This window comes from Leptopilina boulardi, unplaced genomic scaffold (assembly GCF_019393585.1).
Source record: "Leptopilina boulardi isolate dan_hultmark-lab unplaced genomic scaffold, ZJU_Lbou_2.1 LbouV2_58, whole genome shotgun sequence".
In the NCBI taxonomy this organism is placed as follows: Eukaryota; Metazoa; Arthropoda; class Insecta; order Hymenoptera; family Figitidae; genus Leptopilina; species Leptopilina boulardi.
The window spans coordinates 1,380,198-1,397,684 of NW_026138003.1; the positions used below are offsets into that span (position 1 = coordinate 1,380,198).

At 27.7% G+C, this 17,487-nt stretch overlaps 1 protein-coding gene across 1 annotated transcript in view; it reads right to left on the minus strand.

Moving 5' to 3' along the window:
• LOC127290213 (glypican-6) overlaps nucleotides 1–17,487 on the minus strand; it is a 151,302-nt gene that overhangs the window by 58,994 nt on the left and 74,821 nt on the right. The gene's annotated exons all lie outside the window — the stretch shown is intronic.

The following is a 17,487-nucleotide window of genomic DNA, read 5'->3' on the forward strand; positions in this document are numbered from 1 at the left end:
GAAAAATCATTTTTTAGTTCGAGGTTATGTTACAACTATGATACCTTATTAAAAAAAACTGTAATTTTTTTCATAAATTTAGTGAAAAAAAACCGCTAAAAGCATTATACGATATTTAGCCGTGCAAAACTAAAATACCGTAACTTGTTTTTTAGGTTATGTTGCGCCTATTATGTTTCTTCTTTTAAAAGAATATGGAGATTAAAATATGGCAAATTTTGATTTGAATTTGATAAAAATAATTATTTCTACCTTCCATGGATGAAATTGCCAATAATTTTAATCTCTATATTTTTGAAAAAGAAAAAACACAATGGGCAACATAACCTAAATAAAAAAAAACAAGTTACGGTATTTCAATTTTGCACAACAGATTAGATATTTTATGAAACAGGTGCGAAGCCAAAAAATAAGTGACCCTCGTGCCTTTAAATTTCCTTAAAAACTGTATTAAAAAAAAATAACTATTGCTATTTTAATATATTTCCTTTGTGAAAATTTAGCATATAATTGAAAAAAAAGGCAGAAAAAAAGTGAAAAAACCAGCTGAATGAAAAGAATTACGTTTGCAAAAGGAAGTCAGTATGCTCAATCTAAAAAAGAAGGTCCCGGCTGGCGCCAAGGATTGAGTATAGTTCACGCCCTGTCTTTTTTTTGTTTCTCTCTCTTTTTTTTCCTCGCACCATCTCTTCTTCTTCTTCTTCCATCTTTCTCTCGCTTCCTCACACGTCTCAAACTAAAATACTAAGCAAACTCTTGGAACTTCTACAGATACATATACATCTGCCGATTCTGAGTCCCATTTTATTTTTAACCTTTGCCCTATCTGATTCTCAATTCCTTTTTTTTTCTCGCAGTTGATCTTTTCAAGAAGCTGCGTTTGCATAGTTTATTCCTGCTCATATATATAAAAAAAATCATTTACTTCAATTTTTAAGCTTGTTAATTTTTTTCCTCGAAATTAATTTATTACATAATGAAAAAAAAACTTATTTGATTCGAATAATTGGTTACTATACTATTGTCAAATAAATATTTACACTTGAACTAAATCATTTTTATTTGAATTAAATAAATTGTATTTGAACCATTAATTCCTGCATTAAAAAAAATAATTTCTGGTATTTGAAACAAATACCATTTAATTCAAATAATAATTATATTAATTAATAATAATCATTATTTAATAACAAATAAATTTTTTTTTTTATAATAGTCAAGTGACTGATTATTTGAATAAAATAATTTTTTTTCATATAATATTCCTGCGACTCATAAATAAAATTTATGACAGCAAAATTGAATATGATTTCTGGGTGGCGTTTCAGGAAAGTACCAATAATCTCTCGCTAAATAAAGGAGTATAAAGGTTTTTTTTTAATAGACTTTGCACTTGGTGGTCTCACGCTTGTCCACTGGCGATAAATAAAAATGTCCATCGCGATTCGACACGTCCGTTGCTCTTATACTTGATGGTTGAATCAGAAGAAGAAGAAGAAGAAGAAGACGAAGAAGAAGAAGCTCAAGAAGTCTTTCATCGCTTCAGTAAATTGGACAATAGGATTTCAAAAATGGCTCTATTCATAACGACTCACCGCACCTAATCATTAAATACATAAACTTTTAGCTTATAAAAAAAAGTGAATTGACTTCTATATCACAGTGATATCAATTTATATAACCTCCTCATATTGATCCATATATATATGAATGTATAGAAAAATCTATTGACGCATGTGTCGAACAGTGTATATTCATTTCTTTGAATAAGGCTTGTAAAACTCATTTTATAATGATTTTGCATGCTTCTTTGACAAGATTTCATTCATAAATTGAAATATATATATTATATACATTTTTTTTCCTCTCGATAAAAATTACTTTCTGTTAACGTTTTTTTTCTCATTTTAATTAAAAAAAAAAAAAAAAAAAATTACCTTTGCGAATTTTTATTTTCTAAAAAAAATGTTATTGGACTTTTATAAGGTCAAAATAAAAATATATAGTCAAAATTTTGTAACATTTAAAGGAAAATATTTCCATTATATATTCAATTTTTTTTATACAAAAAAAAAAAGAAAATAAAAATGTAAAATATAAAAAAAAAGTTCATTTGCATAAAATAATATGTAAAATTTAACGTCCATTGTATAATAAAATTTTTATTTTTAAGACATAATTTTAATTAACCTTCTATTAACATAAATATCATAAGAAGAATGATGATTGTAACATAATTTAAAATTAAAAAATTATTTTTACATCTATGTTTTTAACACAAACTAAAATTTAATAAAAATTAATTTCAAATAATTTTTTTTTTTATATAAGAATTTGATTTTGTTTCCTTTAGTTCTCAGACAAAAATCACAATTTTTTCAATGTGGTTAAAAAAAATAATTTAATCAAAAATTATAAGCAAATCAATTATTAAATAATTTTTTAAAGACATTGATAAAATTGCAGAGGATGTTTCAATGGGTGAAACAAATTATTGTTTATAAAAATTGTGATTTTTATCTTAGTTGAAAGAAAAAAAAACAAAATGTTAAAAAATCATTATTTGATGAAAGATTTGGACTCAATATAATTTTTTCTGAAATGTGTATAACTAAATTTTCCAAAATTGATTGAAATTAATTTTTCTAATATTTTTGTTTATATGCGTTAAATACCATTTAAATTAAATACCAAGCTTGAGCTTTTCGGTATTGGACTACCCAGAGATTTAAACTAACTGTTCTCTTAAGCTTTGAGCTGAGAGCGAATCAAATTATTTGGTTGTCGAAACCAAATTTTGGTTAGGACAACAAACGATTATTTGGTTTTTTAAACCAAACTATTTTGTTGTGTTAACCAAATTATTTTGTTGTCGTAACCAAATTTTGGTTGGAATTTAAAAATGTTCAACCAAATAATTTTGTTGGCCTAACTAAATGTTTGGTTGAGATAACTACGACTTTGTTTCATCCAACCAAAATTTGGTTACAAGAATCAAAATTGCAACACCAAACAATTTTGTTGCAAACACTAAATTTTTTTTCTCAGTGTACACTGTAAAAAGAAAGTCTTATTTTAAGGCCAAAAAGAGGTCTTATTTATTAAGAGGCAATATTTTTAAGACAGCATTGCTAAATTTACAAAATGCAATTTCCATTAGAGCTACTAGCGCTGATTTTAAGACTCATCTGAAAATAAGATCTTCTTTTTACAATGTGTATATGCGTCAAAAAAAAAAGACTTTGTCAATAAAATTATGATACCTTATTTTTAACTTATAATAATATTATAGTCTTCTTTCATTCTTATAAAAGAAATATAATATTTATTGCACGAATATCAATTGAGTTGCAACAAATTCTTAATGTTGCGTATAAAAGAAGTGTAGAATTTTGTAATAAATTATGCCTTGTACACACTTGTAATTTGAATTTTCACTATTGGTATTTGGTCATTTGTCAAGAACGTGTCCCGTTACGGCAGCAGCATTCGGATCGAATCGAAGTATCCTCTCCGCGTCGTGCATACTTATTCTCAATAATCTCTTCGAAGAACGACGTGCACGTGCATTATAAAGGTCCTTATAGCAAGTTCAGTTATCGGCTCGAGATTCTCAAAGGGGATAATAGAATGCGAAGAGCAATACGAAAACTCACTACATACATATATACACCTCGTTTCAACATCACAAATTGCAATTAACTAACAGTAATTATTTTCTAATGTACATAATTTTCCCATTGTATTTAAATTTTATATAATATACAATTTTATTTCAATCAATGGGATAAAGAATTTTGTAATTATTTTTATAGAAAACATTTTTTTAAATACGCACTGAGAAAACTGTTTGGTATCATCTACTGAAGTTTGGTTCTCCAAACCAAATTTTTTATTTGATATATGTGCAACTAATTCGTTTGGTTCGGGCTACTAAATTTTTTCGTTGAATCATTTTGTTCGGTCTACCAAATTTTTTGTTTTGCACAACTAACTTATTGTTTTTAAGCAAACAAAAAATTTAGTTAAATGAAAAAAATTTTTTTCTTTTCTCAACCAAATTATTTTTTAGCTCACACTTATATTTTTTATTTTTCACTTAATTTTATCACTTTTGTTATCCTCTTTTATTACCCTATGTCTACTTAAATTAATTTCTATTGCGGAAAAACCTAACACTGCTGGGGATCGAACCCTCAGACTACGCAACGCAAATCAAGAACGCTGACCACTGCACTAAGAATCCTAGTGACAATGTGAGTGTAAATTATGTTCATAAAGTATACAGACTGGAGAAAAACTTCCATTCTTTTAACAAGCTTTATTCTCTCTGTTCGATATGCATCACTACACACACTTTTTTACCGAATTTCTGAAACACATAAAAATCCCGAAAACACTTGAATAAAATTGGACGTGTGACATCCGTAAACAGAGAAATAAGCCATATTTACGAGAACAGCGCATGCGCAATTGAGCAGTCAGACGGTTTGGTTTGGAGAACCAAATTATTCAGTTAACAGACGCAAAAGCTTGAACGAAATTTTTGGTACAGCCAACTAAATTTCTCGATTGATTGCTTCTTTCGTTACTGTTATGTCAACTAAATTTTTCTAATCTTAACTAAAAGTGCTCCACCAAATTATTTTGTTAAGATTACATTATTATTTTTCTCAGTGGTGTATCAAATTTTCATCAGTATATTATTGGGACGCATTAGCTTCTAAAGTTAGTATTTTCATTTGACTTGAATTTATGGGTAGCCAAATTTTTATTTCTTCGAATTATTATATTATGTTACAAAAATTATATTTAACCGAATTTCTATATTACTGAATTGTTATGATAATTTAACATTGCTTCTGTATAAGATATTTATTTGGATAAATTGAAAATTCAGTTAAATAAAAATTCAGCGTTTTAAAAATTCAGTAATATTTAAATTCTAACAAAATAAAATTCGGTTAGAAAAGAATTTTTTCTAATATTCTTTCAGTAAAATAAAAAATTCTTTTCCTATATTTTTATTTAATGAAAATTCTATAGGTAAATAAAATTATTATAGGTATAATGGAATTTTGTCAAATTTTGTTTTATTAATAAAACAAACCCAGTAAACAAATTTGACAAAAAATTTTTTGAAACAATTGTTATATTGATTTACCAGTGATAATGTTAATTTGTACAACTATTAAAATTCAAAATGTTATTTTGTACTGTTGTTATATTTAAAATTTTAAGAATAAATTAAATTGTTATTTTCAGTTGTAGAATATAAAATTTTGAATTTTAATCGTTTGGTATAGAAAACAAAATTTGACATAAAATTTTATTTTCTATTTCCATACAATTGTTAGAAAAATTTTTTTTGTCAAATAATAGAAATTTTTTATTGAATAAAAAAATTCTGTTTTTAATTAATTGTAAGTATTCTTGATAGGGACAAAAGTTTCCTTTCCCGATTGAGATTAAGAGAGAGAGAAGAGGCGGATTTTCATTATATATATACACACAGAAAGTAATTCTTGGGATGTTTAGAGCACGAGTCAAGTGCGGTTTTAGCTTTTGGATCTTTTCTACAACTTTCCGTCTAATGGAAGGTTAAAAATGTTATAAAGATTGCAATGGACTGGTTTCAACGTTCCAAAAGTGCTTTTATACTTTCGAGTTAAGTTGACCTGGACACGTGTTACGTGTGTGTTGTAAAGGAGCTTCTCCTCAAGTTTTATCCTTGGGGATAAGAATCTTGACAATGGGATAAGTATATAGATAAGAAGTCGCGTGGCACTTTAAATGTGTTTTCATGATATGAGACTAGGTAAAACTTAAAGTGTGTTATTTTTTTGGGAGAAAAAGAGAGAGAGAGAGAGAGTGAATATATTTCAGAGTTATAAAGCAGAGCATAAATTTTCTTATATTAAGAGCTCATTTCTTCTGTTTCATTATTACAAGAAAGATATTTTAGAAGTAAATTTAAACTCTCTTTAAATGACTCACGAGGGGGTCAGTTATAATCATCTTCCGTAAAACGGTTCTATATTTTCCTTTGGCGCAGTGCTCACACTTTACTTCCGCTCACCTGTGCGCCAAGTTGAGCACCACCCTTTGGAGAGTCAAACTCTCCCACGCGTATATTCTCCCTCTCACCGAGAATCTTCAACCATCTCATTCTCTTACCTTTTTGCTCTCACTCTCTCATCGCTCTTTCCATCTTCTTTTCACTGGAGAATCTGTACTCCTGTTTCTCTCAAGAGTTTTATCTCTCTCTCTCTCTCTTTCGGTCTCTCGGATTCTCTCTTTGAGGTATGCTTTGAGGCTCGCCGCCTGAGGAGCTCCTCTTCTTCTCTCGTCTCTCTGATATAACTGTGGGCCGAACAGCTGATTCGCAAAAGGGGGTCAGCCACCCCTGGCTGCAATTTTGGTTCTGAGCCCAAAAGAGAAAGAGAGAGAGAAAAGACTCTGGGCGAACTTGTTTCCAGGCAATTCTTGCGAAGAAATACAAGACAAAGGGAACGCTGCCTGCTCTCCAATGAAACGGAAACTTTCAGTCAGCTTCCGATTTTTGTTTACGGGAAAATTCATCGTAAAGAGGATTTCCTGCCATTCATTATACGACGAAAAATCGAGGAAACAAAAATGTGTTTGCAATATAGATTTTTTAAACTATATTAAAAGCGTTACTAATTCCATTTCATGCTGGCGCCTTTATATATATTTTTTTTCGACTCTATAATTTTTAGTTTCAAATTGTCATAAAATTATGAAATTTATTTAATAAAATTCAAAATTTTTACTTTTTTACTTTCTAAATCTGAATTAGTAAAAAAGTTTACTAATTTGAATTACTTACTCACTTTTTGGTTCTTAATTAGTAAAATTTAATTAATTGTAAAGCAAAAAGTAAGTCACTACTTTAAATTAGTAAACATTTTTACTAATTCATATTTAGAGAGTAAATTAAGAAACTTTACTATTTTATATAGATTGAAATAATTAATATCTATAATTTCTATTTTGATATGGAAATTCTTGTTCTAAATTCAAAGACTGAAACTTCAATTTCTCTAAACTAATAAAAATTGACCGCTTTGATGTTTAAACTGTAATCGTTATTCAAATTCGAAGATATCGATTTTCGAAAGTAACGCAGGGTTCACCTTTCATAGAATGTAAATTGCCATCGTTATTCAAATCAGAAACAATCACTTTAGATGCATTGAAATTGTTATTAGCGTCTATTGGCTTGTAAAAATTTACAGTTTACAAGTTTTTACATAAAAAACTTTTTTTTTGGACTTTTTCATTTCTTCAATTTATATATAACTATATATTTTATACCCAAATCGAATTTGATACAAATTTATGTAAAAAAAAAAGAATTTGATTATAATTAATTTTTTTCCTTAATTCAATAAAAGAAAAAAAAATTTATTTTAGAATTAAGAATTATTTTAACACGACTAAAATACCATTCGTGGTTCAGTTTCCTGTAGCACACATAACTTATAGGTAAACTTAAGCCATGAAAACGTGGAAGGCGGTAAAGTTTGATAAGTTTTGTAAAGTTATAAGTTTACGACTACCCGGTGAGAATTCAAAAATCTGTTTTCCAATTTCAAGATTTATGGCACATTTCTTAAAAAAAAAAAAAATAATAACCACCAATTTGTCTTTCTTTTGAATAAAATAATAAATTAATATCAGTTAAAAATATCATAAGATGTTCTAAAAATCATTAAAATTAGAAATAAAATTTCATTCGATATAATTATTTTTGAGCCGAATTTTCTTTGTTCAAATTATTATTTTGTAGAATTTTCATTAAAGCAATTTTTCATACTATGCAGAATTTATATAGGTTCTTAACCTAAAAATCATTGAATAAATTTTCTAATTAATAGAATTTTTATTTGTCCGGAATTGAAAATAGCCAAACAGAAAGAATTCGGCGCGATTTTTTAAATGAACCAATCAAAAATTATCCATAAAATTGTGATTGGTTGGTTTTAAAAATCGCGCCGAAATTTTTCTGTCGATTCTTTGTTCGGCCATTTGCAATTTCGGACAAATGAAATTCTATCAACTAGAAATTTTGTTAAATTATTTTTCGGGTTAAATATAAATTTTGTAGTATGAAAAATCGGTTATATGGAAATTCTATCAAATAATAATTCGAAAAAATGTAAATTCGGCTGAAAAATATACAGGGTATTCCAAAAGTATAGAAACTTGTAAATATCTCGAAAAGTACGCATTTTCGTAAAAAATATCCAAAACAAAAATTGTTCTAAAAAAAAGATCTACATATTTTTGAATCCAAAAAATTGATCCCGGGACCCAACAGTGAAAAAAGAAGTATCACGAAAATGCGTACTTTTCGAGATATTTGCAAGTTTCCATACTTTTGGAACACCCTGTATAATTATATCAAATGAAATTCTATAAAATGAAAATTCTAATGATTTTTAGAACTCATTCATTTGTCCCTGTTTGACAACAGTCAAGTAACCGATTATTTGAAATGAAATAATTTTTTTTCAATGCATTTCAAAAGAAATATTTGGTATTTAAAAAAGATGACGAATTTGCCTTAGAAACTGAGAACCTCTGTACGTAATATACTGTCACTTTCAAAATCACAACCTGGTTCTTATCTTGAATCTATACAAGCTACAAAAGATACTGCTTCACCATAAGTAGAAACTTGCAGCAACTTCTTCTATATGGAACTTATGTATAGAATCGACGAATTTGTATATTACAATTTTCGTTTTCTATTTTACAAAGTATTTTTTTGTATGGCACCTTCTTTTATTTTTATTTATTTTTTTCATAATTATAATACAGTTTTACTCTCATTTACTTTATTATAACAGTGTATATATTATTTCAGCGCATCAAAGACTCAATTGTTTCTATAGTCAGTGCACTAGTTATTGGTTGCTGTTCAATATTTCAATAAAAAGGAAGCTTCACTTCATAGAATTTCTCACACACAAAGACCATTTTCTCATCGAATATCCTTATCCTTTTCAATTACTTCTGTCCTCATTTTAGCGCGCGGTAAAGCTTTTATGTTTCAATTGTTCACTCAACTGTGTCGATTTTAATGAAAACGTTGTTGGGAAAAGGACTAGTTTCATAAAAATAAAGGAATTTTTTTTAACCCCCCTTTCAAATTCCTTTAATGATATGTTCAACTTTATTTTCATTCTGAATTAGTAGCCTCTGAAAAAACGTCGCGGTGAAGTCCACAAACGTTTATAAAATTAAAAAAAGGAAAAAATATTTTTCTACATATAAATTAATTATAATTTTTGTCTCTAATGTTTGGTCTAAAAAAAAAAATTTTATAACATTTCTGGATTAAGGTCATATTATTATTTTTCATGTAATTTTTCGCAGGTTTTTTTTTTTTTTTTTGCAAAATACTTGAGGTAAAATTTTCCGGAGAACAGAAACAATTGGTAATACGGCAAAAATTGCTATATTAAAAAGTTGATTTTAAATTCCTGTTTTTTGTAAAATAATAGCATATATATAGTACTGATCAGATTATTGAGGCTTGTAAGAAGAGATTTAAAAAAAATTAACAATTTCCTTGGTGTGGATAATGGCATAATTGCGCATATTGATTTTTTTTTTTGTAAAGGGGATGAAGGATCAAGGGAGAATGAAAGCAACAAGAAATAAGAAGGTGGGATTCGAGTTTATGAAAGAGTTTCTGCTGTGAATGAAAGGACATGGCTCATACACTACAACTTTTCGAGTGGCGAACCAAAGAGAGGCAGACAGAGAGGTAGACGCAGGGACATGCATAAATGTGTTCCCAGGAGCAGGAGATATTTCGAGAGCCGATCATCCGCTTGTTTAGACCCTGCAGGTCGTTCGGGTCAGGCTTACCCAAGTCTAAATTATTCTCTTTGTCTTTACCTTCCTCTCCTTCTCTCTCTCTTGTCTTTTTCAGCCCCCTCTCTTTTTTTTCTCTGGTCGCTGTGCCCTCTGTCCATATTCTCTTTTACCCCTTCTCTCCATATAGTATATATACCTTTCGCGTCCACGCGGTAAGTTCTTTTTGTCTTTTCTCATTTCTTCTACTTTGATTTTTTTCGTCTGCAAGCCTTGCATACCTGACCGCCACGAGCGCGGCCGCCCTGCTTGGGTCCAGGGGAACCAGCAGCGACCCACCGACCAACACGAAACAACGTTAAAAACCAGACACGAGAGAGAGAGAGAGAGAGAGAGAGAGAGAGAGAGAGAGAGAGACAGACAAAGAGCGGACTATCAACATTGTGATACATTTCTACAGCTCATGCCTTATAACCATATTCGAAAGGGGGATGTACACTTAAAATTTACATCTCAAGATCCACCATAAACATTTTGTTGGTATTTACGAAAAATTCCTTCGTGTCTAATTTCTCACATATTCTCTAACACATATGGGATAAAAATGAATGTTTAGCAACTCGTAAATTAGGATATGTGCAAAGTCTATTATATAAATAACTCTAAAATATTTAATTTTTTAATTATATGGATGTTTATCCACGGAAATGCAGATTTCCAAAAAAAAAAAAAAATTAATTAAAATTATTAAAACATTTAAATAATTAAAATATTAATAATTGTACTTTCTGAAAGAAAAAATATGAATTTTTAAGAAAAAAAATTTAAGACCTACAAAATTTATTTGTTTATACAATTTGCATAGAATAAAAATTTTCTGTCATATCACTTTTCTAATAGAATTTTTTAAAAATTCCTATAATATGGTTTATTTTCTTTAGAAAATGATTCTCTACAACTTGACAGTGGGGATTTTCAAACAAGCAAGCCGTTTGGAAAATATGGCTATTTGTTAAAAAAAAAAATTTGAATTTGTTTAAACAAATAGCCATATTTTCCAAACGGCTTGCTTGTTTGAAAATCTCCACTGTCAAGTTGTAGAGAATCATTTTCTAAAGAAAATAAGCCATATTATAGGAATTTTTAAAAAATTCTGTAGAAAAGTGATATGACAGAAAATTTTTATTCTATGCAAATTGTATAAACAAATAAATTTTGTAGGTCTTAAATTTTTTTTCTTTAAAATTCATATTTCTTTTTTCAGAAAGTACAATTAATAATATTTTAATTATTTAAATGTTTTAATACTTTTAATTAATTTTTTTTTTTTTTTGAAATCTGCATTTCCGTAGATAAATGTCCTTAACTTCATTATAATATATATAAATAATCGTTGCAGGATACATTTTTTTAAAAAATTATTTTCTAATTTTCCCTTATTTATAATATCTACACTGACAATAATATATAATATGAAAAAAATATAAGTATAATTATAATAAACTGAAAAGTACACTGAAGTAGCAATTTTCATAATTATCGAAAAATTTAACCGTTCGGGTTGGATGTATAAATTTAAATCGATTACAATTGAGCTGCCGGATCAAAGAAGGGCACATAACCCATTTAAAATACATTAGTTATGTGCCCTTCTTTGATCCGGCAGCTCAATTTTAATCAATAAATGCTTCGATTAATTTAAATTTAGATTTTTATGTAATTTGCAAATAAAAATAATTTTAAAATTAATGACAAATTTATTGTAAAAATCAATTTTTTAGAAACAAATTTTTTTACAATACAAAATTCATTAGAAAATGCTTCTTCTTAAAAAAAAAAAATATTTTTTCGAAATTTTTTTTTTTTTTTTTTTGATAAACTGCAGTAATTTTTTTTTTTTTTTTATTAATAAATAAATAATATATTTAATAAAATTCTTTGTTGTTTCTTACCACCAGTAATTGCATGAGTATAGTAGAATAGTAAAAGAGACACTCACCTGAAAAAAGAGAAAAAATAATTTATAAAAAATGATAAATATAAAAAATTAAATTTTTTAAATACTTAGGGTAATGGGTATACAGTGACCGACACCTTGGACATACTTTCAACTTTAAATTACATTTTATTGGAATTTATTGAAGATTTAGTTATAAAATAAATTTCAAATAAAAGTTTTGGGTTTAAAATTTATAGTACATAAGTTTAAAATTAAAAACACTTTGATAAGAGTTTTTAATATTAATTTAAAAATGTGTGGTATTGGTTCTTTATTTTAGCTCAAATATTGACTGAGTTATTTGACCCACCGCACGATCATCGATTTTTGCAATAGAGGCAATTAAAAAATAAAATTGTTTCTAAATATTTTTTTTGTAGTTTAATTGTAGCATAATAACGTTATGTATTTTAATTTGATTAAAAAAATTTCCTTTCTTAAAAAAAAAAATTCTTGAAAACGCGTATTTTTTCATGCGGTTAAAGTGCGCGGTGTAAAAAATGAAACTCCTGCATCGATTCGAACAATTGGACGTTTGGATAACTGGAATCCGGATAATTGGAATTCTACTGTATACATATATCGAGATATACACAAAAGCAAATTCACGTACTGTTATATATATAAAAAAAAAAGAAATGAAAGAGGAATAAACAAAGAAATAAAACTGAAAACTCCCTGACAAAAGGTCAATTAAAAATCAAGAGAATAAAAAAGTATGAAAAGAGTGATATAATTGTTTTTAGTATTTTGTGGATTTTATATTTTCCTTTATGGGGTAGAGTGCGTGGTGTTGATTCAAACCATAAAGTTAGCACATTTCCGAGGAGGACACAACCCATATAAAAGAGTGACGGGGGGATTCCAACGAATTCTCGGATAACTCAAAGGACAAAGAAAGATGCAGCTATGGTAGTCCTACAAAAAAAAAAAAGTATTATCTCCCCCTTTTTCATATCTCTCCCTTGACATTGCACAAGTGCCAGGCTTCTTCGTGCTCCTGGACCCCCATATATATATTTTCACCGCGTAAAAATATGCGTATACGTGTATTATACAATGTGTTCTATGCAGTATGTGAACTATACATGAGCTAAAATATGTGTGTCTGTGTACATACACATATGGGAAATAAGGTTGAACAAAACATTCGTCTCTGAGAGAAGAAAAGAATCATGGCTCAGTCGCAAAGGAAGGAGGGTGCGGAATTTAAGATGGCTTCTATAAAGAAGCGGAAACAGAAGGAACATTACAATGTTTTTTAGGAATGTGCGCAATCCATTTCTTTAATTTTCCTAATGTTTTTGGGAACATTAACATATTTTTCCTTTTTTTTTTCTAATGTACTTAACTATATAAAAATTGTAATTAGATTCTTGTATATGGACCTTATTGTCAGCTTTACCTATAATTCTATATAAGGAGAAAATTGGAGTGTTAAATTTTTAATGTTAAAAATTTATTTAGTCAATCTGATCTGCTTAATAATAATATTTACATTCTACTATATTTTTTCCTTTGTGAATGGTACACTTACCCCAGATAGAACGTAAACTTGCCGCAAGCTTACTGCAAGTTTCAATTGTGCCACCTGACCCAAGCTTGCATGGTAAGCTTACCGAAAGATTTCTCATTAAGCCTACCGAAAGATTGCAGTGTAAGGTTACTGCAAGATTGCACAATAAGATTAACGCAAGATTGTTCAGTAAGCTTGCATGGTAAGCTTGTAGTAAGGTTGCCAAATATCCTTGCTTTGAACCTAAAAAAAATTTTTTTTAAATGTTTCGTCTAATTTATACTTACAATTTTTTTTATATAAATTTTGATAATACAAATTAGATGAAACATTTTTAAAAAAATTTTTTAGGTTTAAAACAAAGTTATTTGGTAATCTTCCACCAACCTTGCTACAAGCTTACCGTGCAAGGTTGTCAATATTGCGCGGCAATATTACGTGCTATCTGGGACACTTATTTCAATATTTATGTTTTACATTCCATGAAAATTTGAATTAACTAAACTTTTTAATTATAACAAACAAAATAGGTTATTTAAACTGTTTGGTTAGGTCAAATTAACTTTTTCTCTGAGTATGTATTATATAGATTATATATCTTGTCAAAAAGTTTTTTTTTAAATCATCTTTTTATGATTTAGAATTAAAAGAAAATCTTTTACTTAACGATTAGATTAAAAAAATGTTGTGAGCATATAATTTCGAATTAAATGCTATTTATATATTTCAGATTTTTCTAGGTTATAAAAAGATTTAATTTTAAAAAGAAATTTAACAGATGAAGAAACAGTTGATATTAATAATTTTTTTTTCTTCAAAAATGTCATTTGAGACAATTTTTTATTTATAAAATAATGTACACCTTTTTATATAATGTATTCAGAATTAAAATTAAAATTTTTTACTTTACGTTTAGATGAGTAAAATTTTTGGTAAACATATAATTTGTAAATTCTAAATACCACTTTTCTATTTCAGTAAAATATGTTTTCAGCTTCCAATATGTTAAAAAAAAAAGTTGGTTATAAAATTAATTCAAGTATAAAATTTTAATTAACTTTACTATACACACTCAATTAATCAATTTTGATTACATTAAATCCATAAAAAAACCAGTGTTATACATATTATAATTATTAATTGGTTTTTTTTTTATAAGGAGTCTCCCTTCTTATTATACCAGTTTCTTTTTGTGTTTTATTATATAATTATATTTACAATTTTTTTTTTCACAAAACAATTAGAAAGAATTACGTGTAATATATGTGAAAAAAAATCATTTATCACCAGAGTTTAATTAAATAATTTCTATAAGCGTAACAAATTTTATTTTTAAAAATTATTTTATGAAATAATTGCAATATATACAAGAATTTTCATATATATTCAACGTCAAATATTATAATAAACAGCGTTTTATGCCTGTAATAATAAATAACAAATATACCAGCGAGATATCTTGAGCGGGGAAAAAAAAATATCATCTCGTCAAAAAGAGGGGACATGATTTTGAAATTTGCATTAATTAAGAGCAAATTCTTGATTGGACGAGAGCACATATATACAGTCAATTTGTAAGAGTGTATATAATTGTCGGTGGGATATTATGCAAGATATTAGGACGATAGCTCGTATTTAACATCTTAATGGATATTTTAAATGCAACCCCAACCGCCTAATTGCTGGCAATGTTTTTTATGGATTTCAAGTATAAAATTGCATTCTCTCAAAGTTTACACACACACACACAAAGTGAGAGAGAAAGAGAGGTTAAATAAAAGCGTATATAAAATTAAAAAAAAAATTTTTTGAGCAACCAATTCGCGGTTTTGAGCATCAGGGGCAAGAATATATATATTTCTAAATGCAATGTATGCATATATTTGACATTTACGACTTAACCAACCCACCGCATTTCGCAGCTTCAGGACGTGGTTTTATCTCGCATCTTTTTCTCTCTTTTTCCATCTCCCTTGAGAATTGTTGCTCTTCTTTATTTTTCGTTTTTTTTTTCACGAAAGAACGAGAAAAAGAAATGCAACAGAGGCGGCTTGGTGTGTGTGTTCTCAACTCGCAAAACTGAATATACAGGTGCTTAAATACACACTTTGCCTCTTGTGAAAAATGAGCGGGCCTCGTAAAATTGGCGTAACGCATGCAAATTACAGGACCGTTCGAATTAAGATATCTGCTATCGTTTTAATACGAGGGAAATGACTCAACCGAGCGTGATACCCTTCATATCGCATATTCTATATATGCACCAAAATATATATATATATCCAGAAATTTTTATGATTCAATGAATTTTGCGATTGAATCATATTTTGTAAATTCGTTACATTTTTTTTTTAAATAATTTATTATTTATTCTTAATGAGGTAAAGATTTTTATGATTTAAAATTTATCGGAGGAAAATAAGTTTTTATAATTATTATTTTATCATAAAACAGGTTTCTGTTTTGGAGAATTTTAATTTTTTTTTTCTAATTTCGAGAATTCGACGAACAGAATATTCATAATAGAAAACTTATCTAAAACAAACGATGATTTGATTCAATTTAATAATTATTATTGTTGGTAAAGTTTAAAATGTTTATGATCGCAACGATGTAGAAAGAAAAATATTTTTATATGCTAATTATAATTTTATGTGTCTGATATTCAAATGAACAAAATCATTTTTTTGGTCTATAAATTTTTTTTAAATTAGTAAACTGAAAAAAAAATTTTATTTGATTAAAATAATCACTGACTATTATACATTTGATAAATTTATTAATTTATTTTTAGATACAGAAAACAATAGTTTATAATAAAATTTAAAGTTAATAAAGTATGTAAACAATTTGGAATTTTAGGCATATATAATTTTCTATATCTTAAAATTTTTTTCCCGAGGCGAAATTTAAGGCCTACATTACAAGGAGTAAAGTAGGGTTAAACAGACCCTCTTTAGCTTCCTCAACTAGTCGCAAATTTCCCTTTCTTCCACGTTTGCGGATTCAAAGGAGGGTCTAGGGGAGTGTACAAGATCCAAAAAAGGATTCAAATTTCGCCTCGGGTTTCTTGAAATATTGGAAAAATATTTGAAAATCTAAAAATCCCCTATAGGAAATATATTTTTGTGACTTTTTAAAAATAGAACCAGTGAAAATTACAACTATGGAAAAATGAAGGAAAAATATATATATATATATATATGAAGGAAAAATGAATTTCGATTATAACGACAGGCAGCTGTGTACGCGTAAAATCGTTTTCCATCCGTAACAAATGCTTTAAACGCAAATGCAAAAGGTGAAGCATACAAAGAGCAGTATTCGAAACCAAAGGACGAGGCAAACGCAAAGAGAGAAAGAAGAGAATATATTGTGCTCCTAGCGATATCTCAATCCTATAAATCCTATATAGCAATATATATATATGTATAGACAAGACCTCTGCAATCTCTAACTTTAGGATTAATCTCGTCTTTCTCATGTCTCTTCTTTTGACTTTACGTGGGTATTACTTTTATGTAAAGTCAGATAAGTATAATTTTTTTTTAAATTTAGAGCTTTTGGAAGAGTTCACTACTGTTACACTGCTGGTACCAGTAATTTGCCAGTACTAAGCCAGTAATCAATTTTCAATAGAGGGTACATAAAAAATAACCACATTTGTGTATTTGTAATAAAAAAGATCGGCTCAATTTGTTATAAAAATCAAACCTATAAATAAATGTCTACTTTTTGTTCCTTTATTGCTTTTAATAAATTTTATACCCTATAACAAGACATATATTTTCTCGTTAAAAACCGATTTTACAAATACAATGGAAGACAATCGCACTGAAAAAAAAAATTCACCAGGATATATATTTGCATGAAAGTGCATTTACACGTATTGTGAAAGAAAAAAAAAAAAAAATATATATATATACTAAAAGCCTAGTTCAACTGTGAAATCCAAAGTAAATAAATAAATATATTATTATTAAAAATGTCAATTTATTTTTATTATTATAGAAAAATCTAATAATAAACGTGTTTTTCCTACTACTTTTTCAGTCATTTCACAATAAAACTGAGATTTCAGTATCTTTTTTTTTTTGAAAATAAATAAAAAGGTGAATTATTT